Here is a 17,438-nt window from a genome sequence, read left to right as displayed (position 1 = left end):
CAGAAAATCAGAAATGAATTTAGAAATTACTTTGTATCAACTGAAGAATCAGTGCATCGGCAGGATGAAATGATTTGAAAAAAAATGTATACTGCTTGTTCTGTATTTCTAAAAAAACTAAATGTGATTTGAAGTTCGTAACAGTTATTAATTTTATATTCTCTGACCTTATACTCTTCTACATCAGTGCTACGACTACCTCTTAATTGATTTCCAAGCTCGAGAAACATCACAGTCTCAAATCCAAACCATGAAAATTTTTAGCAGACGTTCCACTCTTCCTACTTTCCTCTAACTTGTTGCGTTCCCTTTGAAACTGGCTTCTCAAAAAGTGGTTTTTTTTTCAATTCCGCTATTAAAACGCCAAACTTTTTCGACAAACATTTCAATGCCTTTCCTAGTTTGGTACGGTTTCTGTATTCGATATGTGTGAAGTACCACAAGCAATTGTTTATTTGAAGGTCGTAATTTTAGTACCCCTCATATTGGAGCATATAAAACAGAACCATGCTAGACGACTGAACCGAAGTTCTCCTTTCGATGGTACTCAAATCTTGTATAACTTTAGCCCAGCAGTGCGCTGCGGTGACATGGGGATATGTTGCGCGACGGAATCGCAGCAGCGTCGTCGATTGACTCGGTTCAGCCACTCAACAAAGCCGCGCAGCACTGAGTCCCAGTGTGGACTGGACTTAATACGGCAACAGCCGAACAAGTTCGCCGTTTTCGAGATGCTCTTTCCAAAAAGCGCCAGACCACATCAATGGACTTCTACCTTTGCGGATCGTATCGTTGCTATTATGATTACCATTCCTCTCTTCATTCCTTATATACTTTCCTTAGGGTGTCGTGTAACTGCAGCATCACCAGATGGCATTCAATCTCGCGGTGAAAGTAATCGTAACATGTTGGTTCTAATGCACCGTTTTTTCGTGACTTCTATACGTGATATACACACATCAAAAAAAGTTTTCCGTCACCTCAGTTCCGAGAGCTCCGAAACCTGTACAGAAAATTGGAATAGAGATCAGCCTAAACATTATTTCCGCCCTTTTTATTGCTCATGAAAACCACACAGTGCATGTTGTACCACCATACAGGGGGACCTTCAGAGGTGTTGGTCCAGATTTCTGCACGCACCGATACCTCTAATACCCAGTAGCACGTCCTCCTGCATTGATGCATGCCTGTATTCATCATGGCATACTATCCACAAGTTCATCAAGGCACTGTTGGTCTAGATCGTCCCAGTCCTCGACGGCGATTCCTCGTAGATCCCTCAGAGTTGTTGGTGGGTCATGTCGTCCATAAACAGCCCTTTTCAATCTATGCTAGGCATGTTCGATAGGGTTCATGTTTGGAGAACATGCTGGCCACTCTAGTCGAGCGATGTCGTTATCCTGAAGGAAGTCTTTCACAAGATGTGCACGGTGGCGACGCGAATTGTCGTCCATAAAGACGAATGCCTCGCCAATATGCTGCCGACATGGCTGCACTATCGGTCGGAGGATGGAATCCACTTTTCGTACAGTCCTTACGGCGCCTTCCATGACCACCAGCGGCGTACTTCGGCCCCACATAATGCCACACCAAAACAGCAGGGAACGTTCACCTTGCTGCACTCACTGGGAAGTGTGTCTAAGGCGTTCAGCCTGACCGTGTTGCCTCCAAACACGTCTCCGACGATTATTCAACATGGTGGCATGCTGTCAGGGTTCCTCCGAGCCATAATCCGTATGTAGCGATCGTCCACTGCGGAAGTAGCCCTTGGGCGGCCTGAGCGAGGCATGTCATTGACAGTTCCTGTCTCTCTGTATCTCCTTCAAGTCTGAACAACATCGCTTTGGTTCACTCGGAGACGATTGGACACTTCCCTTGTTGAGAACTCTTCCTGGCCAAAGTAACAATGCGGACGCGATCGAACCGCGGTAATAACCGTCTAGGCATGGTTGAAGTACAGACAACACGAGCCATGTACACCCTACCTGGTGGAATGACAGGAACTGATCGCCTGTCGGACTCCCTCCGTCTAATAGGCGCTGCTCATTCATGGCTGTTTACATCCCTGGACGGGTTTAGTGACATCTCTGAACAGTCAAAGGGACTGTGTCTGTGATACAATACCCACAGTCAACGCGTATCATCAGGAGTTCTGAGAACTGGGATGATGCGAAACATTTTTTGACTGTGTATGATGATGGCAAAGTCTTTCTCGAATACTGGTTCTCTAAATGTATTCAACGGGTCATGGTGACGAAGACATCTATTTTTCCAAATGCTCCGATCTAAGTATTCTGAACGCCTCTGCAAATCGCACTAGCTGTCTGTGTGTGGTTTCCTTTACGCATGTACTACACGTTCCCAGAACCCTTCTAACAAATTTAAGTCCCCTATTCGGCTTCCTACCACCTATTTTACGTGTTGGTTTAGTATCGTATTGATTCTTAGTAATACTATTCCGCAGTACGTAACACTTTCGCTATGAAAGAACCTCTGCAACGGCAGTTAGTCAGGCGGGCGCCTCCCGAGTCTTGCTCGTGCAGTGCGTAAGACTTCGTAGCTGCCATTGTGCTATCTCCATCGGTTACGATGTAGACCTATGAGTACTAAATCAAGTGCCTTTTACGTTGCTGCTCTATGCAACGTCTATAACACAACACAGAGCTTCATAATATTTCCGTTAATTAATTCTATAATTTTAAAATAATTTCTTGTATATGTTCGTATTTATCAATTTTGTCAATTTCAATCTTTGAAAACTGTAATATAACTATGAAAAATCTTTTGAAAAGTAATATTGTAAAAACTTTGGAATAGTAACGAAGACTGCTTAAAAGTTGACAATAGCATCGTTGAGTACGAAGGTTTGCGGGGAATGCTTGTTTCACAAACAATCGTGGCGTCATTTTGATGTCACGCGCAATATCGACGACCGCATGATCGGCTACCGACTTTTTTATAAGGAATAATTTGAATATTATTGCTCCTCGAGGCACTCGCAGCAGTTTGAGCTCTCCTGTTAGGTCTCTGTCTAACTACACTCTCGGAAGTCGCTACATATTCGGAAATAATGAGGCAAATATTTGTGAGAAGAATAAACACGTTTTACTGCAGCTCGTTTTAGTACCTGCATTTAAAGCTGTACTCTTAGGTTCCAACCTGCCCACACTCTCGGAAAGCTCTATATATCCGGAAATAAAGAGCTAAATATTTGTGAGAAGGAAAAATATGAATTTTATTCTTGCTCGTTCCAGACGCAACAATTTAAGCTCTCCTCTTAAGCCCCTGCCTAATCACATACTCGAAAATCGCTAAATACACTCCTGGAAATGGAAAAAAGAACACATTGACACCGGTGTGTCAGACCCACCATACTTGCTCCGGACACTGCGAGAGGGCTGTACAAGCAATGATCACACGCACGGCACAACGGACACACCAGGAACCGCGGTGTTGGCCGTCGAATGGCGCTAGCTGCGCAGCATTTGTGCACCGCCGCCGTCAGTGTCAGCCAGTTTGCCGTGGCATACGGAGCTCCATCGCAGTCTTTAACACTGGTAGCATGCCGCGACAGCGTGGACGTGAACCGTATGTGCAGTTGACGGACTTTGAGCGAGGGCGTATAGTGGGCATGCGGGAGGCCGGGTGGACGTACCGCCGAATTGCTCAACACGTGGGGCGTGAGGTCTCCACAGTACATCGATGTTGTCGCCAGTGGTCGGCGGAAGGTGCACGTGCCCGTCGACCTGGGACCGGACCGCAGCGACGCACGGATGCACGCCAAGACCGTAGGATCCTACGCAGTGCCGTAGGGGACCGCACCGCCACTTCCCAGCAAATTAGGGACACTGTTGCTCCTGGGGTATCGGCGAGGACCATTCGCAACCGTCTCCATGGAGCTGGGCCACGGTCCCGCACACCGTTAGGCCGTCTTCCGCTCACGCCCCAACATCGTGCAGCCCGCCTCCAGTGGTGTCGCGACAGGCGTGAATGGAGGGACGAATGGAGACGTGTCGTCTTCAGCGATGAGAGTCGCTTCTGCCTTGGTGCCAATGATGGTCGTATGCGTGTTTGGCGCCGTGCAGGTGAGCGCCACAATCAGGACTGCATACGACCGAGGCACACAGGGCCAACACCCGGCATCATGGTGTGGGGAGCGATCTCCTACACTGGCCGTATACCACTGGTGATCGTCGAGGGGACACTGAATAGTGCACGGTACATCCAAACCGTCATCGAACCCATCGTTCTACCATTCCTAGACCGGCAAGGGAACTTGCTGTTCCAACAGGACAATGCACGTCCGCATGTATCCCGTGCCACCCAACGTGCTCTAGAAGGTGTAAGTCAACTACCCTGGCCAGCAAGATCTCCGGATCTGTCCCCCATTGAGCATGTTTGGGACTGGATGAAGCGTCGTCTCACGCGGTCTGCACGTCCAGCACGAACGCTGGTCCAACTGAGGCGCCAGGTGGAAATGGCATGGCAAGCCGTTCCACAGGACTACATCCAGCATCTCTACGATCGTCTCCATGGGAGAATAGCAGCCTGCATTGCTGCGAAAGGTGGATATACACTGTACTAGTGCCGACATTGTGCATGCTCTGTTGCCTGTGTCTTTGTGCCTGTGGTTCTGTCAGTGTGATCATGTGATGTATCTGACCCCAGGAATGTGTCAATAAAGTTTCCCCTTCCTGGGACAATGAATTCACGGTGTTCTTATTTCAATTTCCAGGAGTGTATTTATTTCGTCCGTCGTTCTCAGATCAGACTGAAAGCAAATAACTTCAAGTATTGCAGGACATACTTGTATTATATCCATAAGAAAGTAAAAAAACGTGTTAACAACGTTAACATGAAAAAGAATTGCATGTAACGTGATGCGAACCAACGACTTAGGACTCCAGAATCCACGACGTTATTCATTACGCCAGCACTTAACCAAGGGGTGTAAGACTCCAGTCTTGGTTATAATATTCTGTTCAGGAGGCTTCTATCGTTGAAGCTTTATTAGGTGACAATGATAAGGTAATGTGTTTGTGTTAAATTTTGAATACTGTGTTAGACTGAAACGGCATACTGCAAATTATAAAACAAGTTTGTTCCATTCTTTGTAAATTATTGACGATAATAGCTCACTCCTAAGAGAGCACACTTATAGGAAGGCATTAGCCGTAGATAAATCATTCGTCGCATTTTATTAGAGCAATAATTATAATAAATCATTCCAGGAATGACGTGTTTTTCTTACTCTCCGGTATGCGTGTATGAAATCTTTTGAAATGCCCGTTATGGAATGCTAACGGAAGTCGACAGCCAGTCATTCGGTGACAACATGTTTGGGGGAATTGTTGTGAAACGAGCGCAGCGTCAGTAGCAGAGTGAAAGAGAGATGCCAGTATGGTGAAGTATGGAGGCAAACTTGCGCTGCTTAAGGACGTAATGGAGAGTGATCTCAAAATGGCGTTTTCAGTTGGCAAGGTATTGTGAATGGGTGAACGAGCACAAATATGGGCACAGTACAAAGCACTGAAGAAGAATAGGCCAAAATTATTAAAAGTTGCTCTTTGTCAAAAAAGAGCCCACTGCCAATATTGGTCGTTACAGAATGTGTTACGTGGCACCACCTGCAACTCGCCACAGAGTAACGTCAAGCCTTTATCCCAGTTTATTAACCATCAGAAGGGTCCTATCGATTCACAATTATTACCGAGAGAATCACAGTTGAAAGAGAAAAGGCTAATCCAATGAACAGAACATTAATTACATTTACAGTTAATTAAAATCAAGTACTTCATGAAACCAGATGCAGTACTAATTAAGTTCTTTGTGTATTGCACTACGTCTACTGTATCCAGTCAGTAACAGGAAATAACTAATTTAAACTAAAACGACTTTTATAATTTTTGTTGTGTGTTTGAAAATATTTCGAGAGTTTGAGTTTCATACCATTGGCATTGCAAATATGTTTATTGTAAGTTAATAAAATCAAAACAAACTTTTCTAAGGTAACATTTATCAAGGGAACAGTGAATAGTTGTGGGTATTTGATTCACAAAACCTGACGACAGATAACCTTATAGAGTGACGTCATTCAGTACAACTTGCGTGACGTGTTATTGGTAGGTAACCATTATTTTCATTTGTTTATTGCAGGTAATTTCAGTACATTTATAATTAACTTAAACTCATTTCGTCATACGTGGCCTTCAGATTCCAGCTCGAGAGTATGCATTTTCGTCCCACTACTACCATCCTAGAGACTTGTAATTATTACGTAATTTCAGCTACAATTCAGTCACTAACAGTTTTTAACTTTTGGTTTCTTATGGACTGGCTACCGTAATTAATTAATTTGCTATTCAAATGTCATACAACTATCTTCCAACGACGATAATTCCTAATAGATAAAAGCCTTGTCACCCATCGGATGAATCGTCGGAGTATTCTATAACATTAGGCACCATACTACGCTCTGTAGGGGCACACCCTATATTTCTTCCGATTCTGGTGAATATTCGCCGTCCAGTACAGTGGACTAGTTTTGTTCGATAAGACAGTGCAGAAACCTTTTACAACAAAGTTTCGCGAAAGAAATTGAAGGTTAAGAGCTTCGATACAAGCTATTTAGCAGTGTTACAGCTGAGGATCGTAGATATTACAGTTCAAACAATCCAAAACGCCCATCCTATTCTTGTGAATGGTCCGTACAAGGTAGCAGAGCACCTAGTTATTATTTATCAAAAGAAGTAGTAAGAATAACTGGACATCGAACTCTTTCGTTACCTTCTGTACAAACTTCCAATTATTTCTTTTGACTGATTTTTCTTATAGCGTTGCGTTGTTAATCAGCTAACAGGACTTATCACCACCTTCATTTTTTGTTTTTTAATTCAGATCTTGTGTGTCATGAAAGTACATCTTTCTTCTTAGCCTTCTCCATGATCAATTATTATTACTGTTACGGCAACTCTATGACGTCAGAGTCACAGTATGAGAGGTTTACCGACAATTTCTCTGTCAGTCGAGTTACAACAGTATTCACTGAATAGTCTTTAAATTGTTAACCCTACTCATCTTCAAGTTACAGAATGAAGGTGCCGACGAACTGAAAGCAACCTACCACATCGTAATTATCTTTTTCGATTCATTTAATAGCACCGCAGTCATCTTTACTATGAAACGTGTCTGCATTACTAGGAACAGGAGCATTTATGGTAACGTCGGACCGGTAAATAAAATATGGCTATCACTCCTTAAGTCAGAGACACTGATTTCACATATAAATATTTCCATCTTTTGACACGTCAGAATCGGTGATTAATGTGATGCCTCAAATGTCTTGATTGCGATATGTCGTTGCCAGCAGTGTTTCACTAAGGGCGGTGCCACCTCCCTGTTTTGGAAGGCAGAAACCGTGATGGGCGGCGCATGCGCCGTGTACTGAACGGTGGCCTATATAGGACGTCGATTTGCAACCTGGCGTCAGTTCTCAGCGGGACTCATCAGCAAAGCAGCATTTTCCTGAAGATGGCGACCAGCTGGATTGCCGAAATATCGAGTGAAGTTGATTTTAGGATCCGGCAGCAAACCCGAAGAGACTTTCACGAGTGCATGATTAACGCATCCTTTGATTATTCTCGTTCCATAACCGTAATTTTAGCAGCAAACTCTGAAGCAGTGTTTAATATTTATCAAGTATGGATCGTAATATGTAAGTGAAGTTGGAGGAAGGAGAAAGGAAAGGGAAGGGGTGGAACTCATAGTACCAGCTGCATCGGGACTTGGTGCGGAACCAGTGGCGACGAGTGAGAATGAGTGCCGGACGGGGACCCGAATCCGGGATCTCCTGCTTACTAGGCAGTTGTGTTAACAACTGCACCATCCAGACATAGCGTTTATCGCACATGCGCGGACTATCTCGGCGCTCTCTCTGGCCGACTCAGACACCTACCTAGTGCCATCTATCAGCAGTCCCCGTTCATGTCATATACGCTCGCTAGTTTTAGATTCGCGCTGGACATCGAACTAAATGGGCATCTGCAATGAAAGTTGCGGATCCGTTGTCCATCGAAGTGAATATATGAATGCGAGGTGTCTTTTCTTTGCGACATAACACCACGCGTTCATGTAACTGATTCACCTCGATCGAAAATAAGTTTAACTTCACCATACTGGCATCTCTCTTGCCCATTTACGTTCGACCTCAAGTGGGAATCTAAAAATTAGCGAGCATAGAGGACATGGACGGGGACTGCTGATAGATGCGCTAGATGGGAGTGTGAGTCGATCAGAGAGCGTGCCGAGATAGTCCCCGAATTTATGATAAACAATTTCTCCGGATGACGCATTGGGTAACACAACTGCCTATTAAGCAGGAGATCCCGGATTCGGGTCCTGGTCCGGAACACATTTTCACTCATCGCCGCTGATTCCGCACAAAGCCCCGATGCAGCTGGCATCATGAGTTCCTTTCCTTCCTCCCCGCCCCCTCCACCTTCAGTTACATAATATGTATCACAGCTGCGTATTCCGCGTGATGTCTGTTCTTTCGTACATGTCCGAAAAAACAGACACCGCGCAGTCATATAACGGAACATAGCACCCGCAATAGTCATATTTTATCTTTTTCACGTCTATGTTAGTCGATTTATCGAAGTCAGTAAATGTTCATTTTTACCCGTAATTATGCTCAGGCTTTCCATATCTGATATTCATCCCACACCCCATTCAACTTTGATCCAGGGCCCAGCCTTCAGGACTTCCTTGCTCAATAATTGAATACGGGCCATTTTTTCATGTATTATAAATTATTTAAATTACCCCAAGATTATATAGATTGGATCTTACACTTTCAAATACACGGCCCTAACTACAAAACCAGAGCAAAGACTATTTTGGCTTCAACCGCAATCTTTAAGTGAGGAAAATCAATAAAAGTACGCGAATTAGCAGTAGCAGCAGCTGTTTCTCTGTTTCCCTACTTGATATTAGAACCCTTAACATCTATGAAGCAACCTTTTAACATCTACAAGATTCTGATTCACTACGGGCAATAGGAACATAATGTTATCGTCCTGGCTTATGAACGAACAATAACAAAAATGGTTCAAATGGCTCTGAGCACTATGGGACTTAACAGCTGAGGTCATCGGTCCCCTAGAACTTAGAACTATTTATACCTAACTAACCTAAGGACATCACACACATCCATGCCCGAGGCAGGATTCGAACCTGCGGCTGTAGCGGTCGCGCGGTTCCAGACTGAACATCGACTAAGAGGAACTGAATATGGGACACTCACGTAAAGTATTTCAGGGTTAAACATCACGAATTACTAAAAGCAAAATACAACGGGAAGAAATAAAAGTGCCAAATGAGCAGGCAGCTTTCAACACGCACAAAATATTTCATGGCCTTTCTGAGCGAAGCCATATGAAACGACACTCAGTTGTAACTTTAAGGCGTAATACCTTTTTACAGCACGCTTGAAAACTTTGTCAGCTAATTACGTTGTCCTTAAGGACTAACTGCATAACCTTTGCCTGAAAGAATGTTTATGAACGATGATTGTATTTTGTCCATAGAGAGTGACACGTTAATAGAGTTGAACTCTGTGATGCCTGGAAGAGTTTCAGCGAAATTCAGAACACATAAGCCCTACAACTGGGAAAAATAGTCTGGGCACCACTAAGCTGGAGTTCAGATTGTGCTGAGGCGACAAGTAAAAATTAATCGAAATTGACATAGTCCCGAATGCAGAGTTTTGAAGTCTCTAGGACGGTAACTGACAGTCTTAATAGCATCTGATCTCCAGTCGAATAGTGTCGGCGGAGCTCTGTGGAATCTACTGAGAAACTTTGCAAACGAACAGAACCCTGGAGTTTCTTGAAAAATAAAAAGACAGGCACAAACCCTTTCATCATATCTTTATATTCTGTGAAAGTAGGAAAATAAGTTACAGGCAAATGACAGTGTTACGTCTGCCACAGATGGCCCCTGCCAGGCAGAATACACTCAAGACACCCCTGTGTACCATATAACATACACTAGCACTTGCAGGCGCTACCAAGAGGAAACAATTCTTCAAAATAAACAGAACATGCTAGAGACTAATGCGAATCTTTTTCTGCAGAGGTCGCCTCACAGACACAGGTCGGTGGAGTACTCCAACTTTCCCTTGTCTCTGTGAGGCGACCTCTGCAGAAAAAGGTTCGCATTAGTGTCTAGCAAGTTCTGTTTATTTTGAAGAAAAGTTTCCACATGGTTGCGCCTGCAAGTGCTTGTGTATGTTATATGGTACACAGGGGTGTCTTGAGTGTAGTCTGCCTGGCAGGGGCCGTCTGTGGTAGACGTAACAGACAGCTAATTACCTCGCATGTATATAAAAGGCAGAATGCATATATGTCAATATATTTTAGGCTCATTGCTCGTTTCATAGAACAGTAGTGAGGAAATCTTCGACAATTTGTGACACCTCAGATGGGTAAAAAGACATAATACATATTTGCAAGAGAAGCTGAAGTATATGTATACTAAAATGTTCAGGATAATGTGAGAATTCACTTACACCTCTTTGTATCAGTACACCTAGTTCTCTGTCCGCAAAAATCACCGTAAGAGCTGCTGTGGAGTGAGTATGTATAGCTACACCTATTAAAGCCAGTGTTATCCCACGCTGTATCTGGAACTGAACACGTGTCTTCCCGGTAGGTGTCAGACACACAGATCACTTAGGTATGCTGGCGAACTGGTACATGCAGTATCAAATTCGTTTCCAGAATATTCCTGTTCCATTCGCGGATGATATAGGTAATGTATTTATTGCCTCAGTTTGGAACGGGCACTCTATGAATAATGCCAATGCACTACGCCCCCCACCGCAGTTCGTTCACCATTTCTGTGTCACTCTCATGTTACTAAACGAACGTGGACATCTGTTCAGCTTTTTTTTTGAATTATCCACGATTTAACATTGTTTTTCCGTGCAACACAAAAATATGTAGTGATTTCCGGCTCTGATGTTACCATACTAATATGACAGCGTGCCACCCCAAATCAGTGATCCAATTTCAGATTTGCAACAAATGGAGAGCCACTGAATATAAAAGGTCCGCCCGAAACACAGTTGACAAAATAAATGAATAAACACAAAGCAGCAGGTACTGGTCCGCCGAAATAAAATAGTTGTTAATAAGTATACCTTTGATGTAATTATTGTATTTTCTGCTCCAGATACATTTTTGGAGTTGTACATATCCATCTATACCTATTTGCAAAAGGCGCGTATGTGTACGTACTGACAAAACTACTGTGAATATTTTTTGTATGCTGTTCTGCAGCTACAAAGTGTAAGGAATGCAATGTAATGATAACACAAAAGAGCTGCTTTTCTTTGTATTTTTTATTTATTGCTGCCGGTTTCGAGCATGGCACACTTTTAAGTGCTACGTAATTACAGTATAATCAAGCTTTTGTCAGTACATATACCTATACCTCGTACATACAGGGTGGTCCATTGATAGTGACCGGGCCAAATATCTCACGAAATAAGCATCAAACGAATAAACTACAAAGAACGGAACTCATCTAGCTTGAAGGGGGAAACCAGATGGCGCTATGGTTGGGCCGCTAGATGGAGCTGCCATAGGTCAAACGGATATCAACTGCGTTTTTTAAAATAGGAACCCCCATTCTTATTACATATTCGTGTAGTACGTAAAGAAATATGAATGGTTTACTTGGACCACTTTTTTCACTTTTTGATAGATGGCGCTGTAATAGTCACAAACGTATAAGTACGTGGTATCACGTAACATTCCGCCAGTGCTGACGGTAATGGCTTCTTGTTACATTACCCATGTTAAAATTGACCGTTTACCAATAGCGGTAAAGGTCGATATCGTGTTGATGTATGGCTACTGTGATCAAAATGCCCAACGGACATGTGCTATGTATGCTGCTCGGTATCCTGGACGACATCATCCAAATGTCTGGACCGTTCGCCGAATAGTTAGGTTATTAAAGGAAGCAGGAAGTGATCAGCCACATTTGAAACTTCAACGACGACCAGCAACAAATGATGATGCCAAAGTAGGTGTTTCAGCTGCTGTCGCGGCTGATCCGCTCATCAGTAGCAGAAAAATTGCGCGAGAATCGGGAATCTCAAAAACATCGGTGTTGAGAATGCTACACCAACATCAATTGCACCCGTACCATATTTCTATGCACCAGGAATTGCATGGCGACGAATTTGAACGTCGTGTACAGTTCTGCCACTGGGCACTAGAGAAATTACGGGACGATGACAGATTATTGCACGCGTACTATTTAGCGACGAAGCGCCATTCACCAACAGCGGTAACGTAAACTGGCATAATATGCACTATTGTTCAACGGAAAATCCACGATGCCTGCGACAAGTGGAACATCAGCGACCTTGGCGGGTTAACGTATGGTGCGGCATTATGGGAGGAAGGATAATTGGCCCCCATTTTACCGATGACAATCTAAATGGTGCAATGTATGCTCATTTCCTATGTAATGTTCTACCGATGTTACTACAAGATGTATCACTACATGACAGAATGGCGATGTACTTCCAACATGAGGGATGTCTGGCACATAGCTTGCGTCCGGTTGAAGCGGTATTGAATAGCATATTTCATGACAGGTGGATTGGTCGTCGAAGCACCATACCATGGCCCACAACTTCACCGGATCTGTGAGGAAAGTTGAAGGATATTTGCTATCGTGATCCACCGACAACGCCTGATAACATGCGTCAGCGCATTGTCAATGCATGTGCGAACATTACGGAAGGCGAAACACTCTTGTTTAGAGGAATGTCGTTACACGTATTGCCAAATGCACTGAGATTGGCGGACATCATTTTTAGCATTTATTGCATTGCAGGTAATCACGCTGTAACAGCATGCGTTCTCAGTAATGATAAGTTCACAAAGGTACATGTATCATATTGGAACAACCGAAATAAAATGTTCAAACGTACCTACGTCCTGTATTTTAATTTAAAAAACCTACCTGTTACCAAATGTTCGTCTAAAATTGTGAGCCATATGTTTGTGACTATTACAGCGCCATCTATCACAAAGCCAAAAAGTGGTCCAACTAAAACATTCATATATCTATACGTACTACACGAATATGTAATAAAAAAAGGGGGGTTCCTTTTTAAAAAACGCAGTTGATATCTGTTTGACCCATGGCAGCGCCATTAGTGGGCCAACCACAGCGCCATCTGGTTTCCTCCTTCAAGCTAGACAAGTTTCGTTCTTTGTACTTTTTTCGTTCGACGCTTATTTCGCGAGATATTTGGCCCGGTCAAGATCAATGGACCACCATATATATATATATATATATATATATATATATATATATGTGTGTGTGTGTGTGTGTGTGTGTGTGTGTGTGTGTGTGTGTGTGTGCAATTCAAAAAAATGGCAAAAAAATGGCTCTGAGCACTATGGGACTTAACATCTGTGGTCATCAGTCACCTAGAACTTAGAACTACTTAAACCTAACTAACCTAAGGACATCACACACATCCATGCCCGAGGCATGATTTGAACCTGCGACCGTAGCGGTCACGCGGTTCCAGACTGAAGCGCCTAGAACCAAACGGCCACACTGGCCCGCTGTGCAGTTCAAAATTTGGTTGTATTCTAATTTATTTATTTACGCTATAAGATCGTAAATGCCACGACCACCAACTGCCACCCACTCGTGTTTGTTGTGGTAGACAGCACTCGGTCTCACGCTGTGAGTAAGGGAGTTTGCTCGTGACGCGTGGCAGTGGGTGAGTGCGGCGAACAAAAATCCGCGAAAAATGGACTAATAAATGTTCTTATTCTTAGGAAAAGCTATGTAATCTGTTATTTACGAACTTAACCGTACATGCGAAAATACGCTTATTGTTCCATTCGTCCGACATAACATGATGCTTGAGTGGTTTCGTTATTCAGAATTTAATCACGATGTGTAATATCAAATAGGTCAAATCTCTAAGCTCGTTTTCGTAAATCATATTTTACCGACGATCAACAGACACAGAAAGAAAAAAAAACCAAGTAGACTCAAAGATAAAAATACTCGTAATTAACAACTGAATAATCGAATGGTACACCTCAGTAATTTCGGAAAAACATTTTGCTTATGGTTCGTGAGTATAATTCTTTTCATAATTTTGTGTGGTTTTGTCAATCACTTCGCATTGGCCCTGTGGTGTTACCCGCGGTTAAATCTGTCTCCGTAAAGTAATGTTGATGCCAGTATGGACGGAACAGGTGGAGGACTGTTTAAAGGAGCATATTCGCTAACATGGTAAAGTTCAAAACTTATAAAGAACATAGCTTTTTGTAAGAGAACTGAGTGTTCCACATCGAGCGTTATATTGACATATCCCGCAACCACAGTCACCCATTTCCACCCACCACAGTATGGATAAAACACATTGGGGACTCTTATCACTATTACATTGTATCGTGAATGAAACAATAAAAACATTTTCATACATAGGGTAAAGTTCATAACCCTTATATTTAGGTTTACCTAAGAGTATTTATTGCTCCATACTTAGCGGACTTTTGCCCACCACAGTCACCCAATGCCACGCACCGCGATCAGACTACCTTACTAACAGGATAACTGCATTCATAATACCTTTAATGAGATATACGTCTGCATGCATCTCGTATCTGTAATGGCACTCATGCCTTCTCCCATGCCATATATTCTGACCCTCTACTTGTCAATAAAAATTTAGATAATTGACGTAGTTGTTGGAATGTGGGCTTAGAAGATTCACGTTAGCTCTAAGACTGCATTCGATTGTACCCATAAATGGATTCGCACACGTTCTTGGTTTAGGTGGTTATACCTCTCTGGACCAAGCAGAAAATGGTCAGCATGAAGGCTGTATTTGATTCTTTCAGTACATGAAAGAGATGCAGATCACGTAAGTCATTACGAAATGTGACTCTTTAACTCAATGTGTGTGACTTTCGCAAACGATCGAACAATTCTCTCAAACAACAGAAATGAAGCAGCTCACTTGCTGGAATAACTTAACGAAATTGAAGTTAAAAACAGATTACGAGTAATAAAGGTAAATCTCAATATGAGAATGAAAATGCTCTGCACCTTGGTGGGCTACCAATAGTAGTTCAGTTCCGTCAATGTCTCAGTTGTCTACATTCAGATGCTTTGGGGAAATCATACTGTCTTGAGTATTAAATCGAAAAGCAAACCAAGAAAGAGTTTGTAAATTACAAAACGCTTACCGAATCATCTGAACAGGTATAACAAAAAATCAGTATCCCCTCGGGCTCCTCAGTCTTCGGCGGTCTTGGTGAGCCACAGTGAGACAGAGTCACTATGACACAGGGTTTCGGCATCTGCGTCAATTCACAAACTCTGATTTAAGCGACTGGTTTCAAGATATAAGTATTTCAGACCATCTCCTCTTGTTGAGCATTGTAATAATGGTCTGAGTTTATGAACATTTTAACACTAGAAGGGGGGAGTTTCTGACTTTCCTAAAATGGCGGAAACCAGTCATTTTGACCCCACATACAATATTTTCATATCTGACTTCAACAAGTAATTTGTTAGTGTTTGTTAATCCATGTTTTATTTCTAGTAATCAGAACCGTTAGTTACAATTATAAATAATAATTACCAATTTACTTGAACAACAATGTATCATACACATCTATTGTTGCTACTGCTAACAAGTTTCTTAGCTACATATTTTAATTTATTAACTATTCATACAACCTTCTCAAAACATTTACTGTATTTGGTCCATTTTACTCTCATACGTGTTCTACAAACAGCTCTGTATTACTTTTCACTGAAGCTGCTAGACGCACTTAGCACAGGTGACTTCTGTTTTACGTGCACATTTTCCGCACACTGCTTTGTAGCACTTTACACAGATTTTGCTGGTCTTGTTGCCTTTGCAGAGGCTGATTTGGCACTTCCTCCACTTCCTAGGTGATTTCAGTCTGATATCCTCTACCTTTGACTGATGTTCTTGCTCTTTAGTTTCCTTGAGTTCATTTGTCAGTTGAAGTAAGAACTTCTTCCTTTCCATTTTCTTGTTCATTAGTATATTATAGACAACCCATGCATTTATTGCCGCCATATCCAGTATGTTGTAGAAAATATGCATTGGCTATCTCCTACATGGAACTTTCATAGTATATTTAAGGGTCATTTGGTCAACCACGTTCACCCCGTACATTGTTGCACAGAAGAATTTTACGATATCAGGTTTTTTCTTTCCTTCCTTGCTTATTGGTACTTCAGCATGCAGCATACTCATAAGAATGACATTTTTATTCTTCTTTCCTTGGTATACAGTCAAGGTGCAGTCTGTGTTGCCACTATTGTGCAGAATTGTGGTGGAGTGTATTTCAGCATTCGGCTTCCTTACTACACCGGAGATTTCATGGCGGATCTTGTTCATTATACCAACTAAAGAAGTTTTCTTTTCTTTGAGTTTTTTAGCAAGCTGAAAAGACGTAAAGAAGTTGTCTATGGTCACATTTCTTCCTTGATTTACAAAAAAATGGTTCAAATAGCTCTGAGCACTATGGGACTTAACATCTATGGTCATCAGTCCCCTAGAACTTAGAACTACTTAAACCTAACTAACCTAAGGACATCACACAACACCCAGTCATCAGGAGGCAGAGAAAATCCCTGACCCCGCCGGGAACCGAACCTTGATGGCTCCATGAGATGCAGAATAACGTACTCTCCAAGTGGTTGTTTCTATCTATGAGTGTGCTTGTCGAGGTATGGGAAAGCATTACATATATACGAGTACTTTGTCGTTACATCAACAGCCAGCCAGAATTTGGCCAGAATTTGGTTTGTTGGATATGAATTGAGTAAACTTGCATCTTGCTTTGCTTGGTAACAGTTGCACGTCAATTGTTATATTTTCTCCAGGGCGGTAAGCGCGAATAATGTTTTCACTGAACTTTCCCCAAATTTCAAATACAAAAGCGAATTTGCCAGGCGCTCAGCCCGGGCTGATTTTTCATTAAAATATGAGAAGCTCCTGAAATCTGTCCCTTGACATAATGTCCTTAATAAAAGCAGGCCCCAAAGAGTGCGACCAGAGATCATCCACAGACATACCTTTTATGCACAATACAACCTGGACATACATGATGGCTGTCAGTTTCTCCAGTTTCACAAGTGACACAGTCCACTCATTGTTTTTTTAGTACTTTTCGAGCATTTGGTTCTGTGTATTTCTTCATGAGACGTAGCATTGCTTCATCTAAGACGGAAGGCACTGATGACAGAGCTGTCTACTTGTTGGCAAGAACATAAACAGCTTACCGCCTTCCAGAAGATGAACAACTTCCAATCTCCCACACGGTTCCATTCCTTGCAATCAT

The sequence above is a fragment of the Schistocerca serialis genome, chromosome 1 (assembly GCF_023864345.2).
Source record: "Schistocerca serialis cubense isolate TAMUIC-IGC-003099 chromosome 1, iqSchSeri2.2, whole genome shotgun sequence".
Taxonomy (NCBI): domain Eukaryota; kingdom Metazoa; phylum Arthropoda; class Insecta; order Orthoptera; family Acrididae; genus Schistocerca; species Schistocerca serialis.
This window is presented reverse-complemented; position numbering follows the sequence as displayed.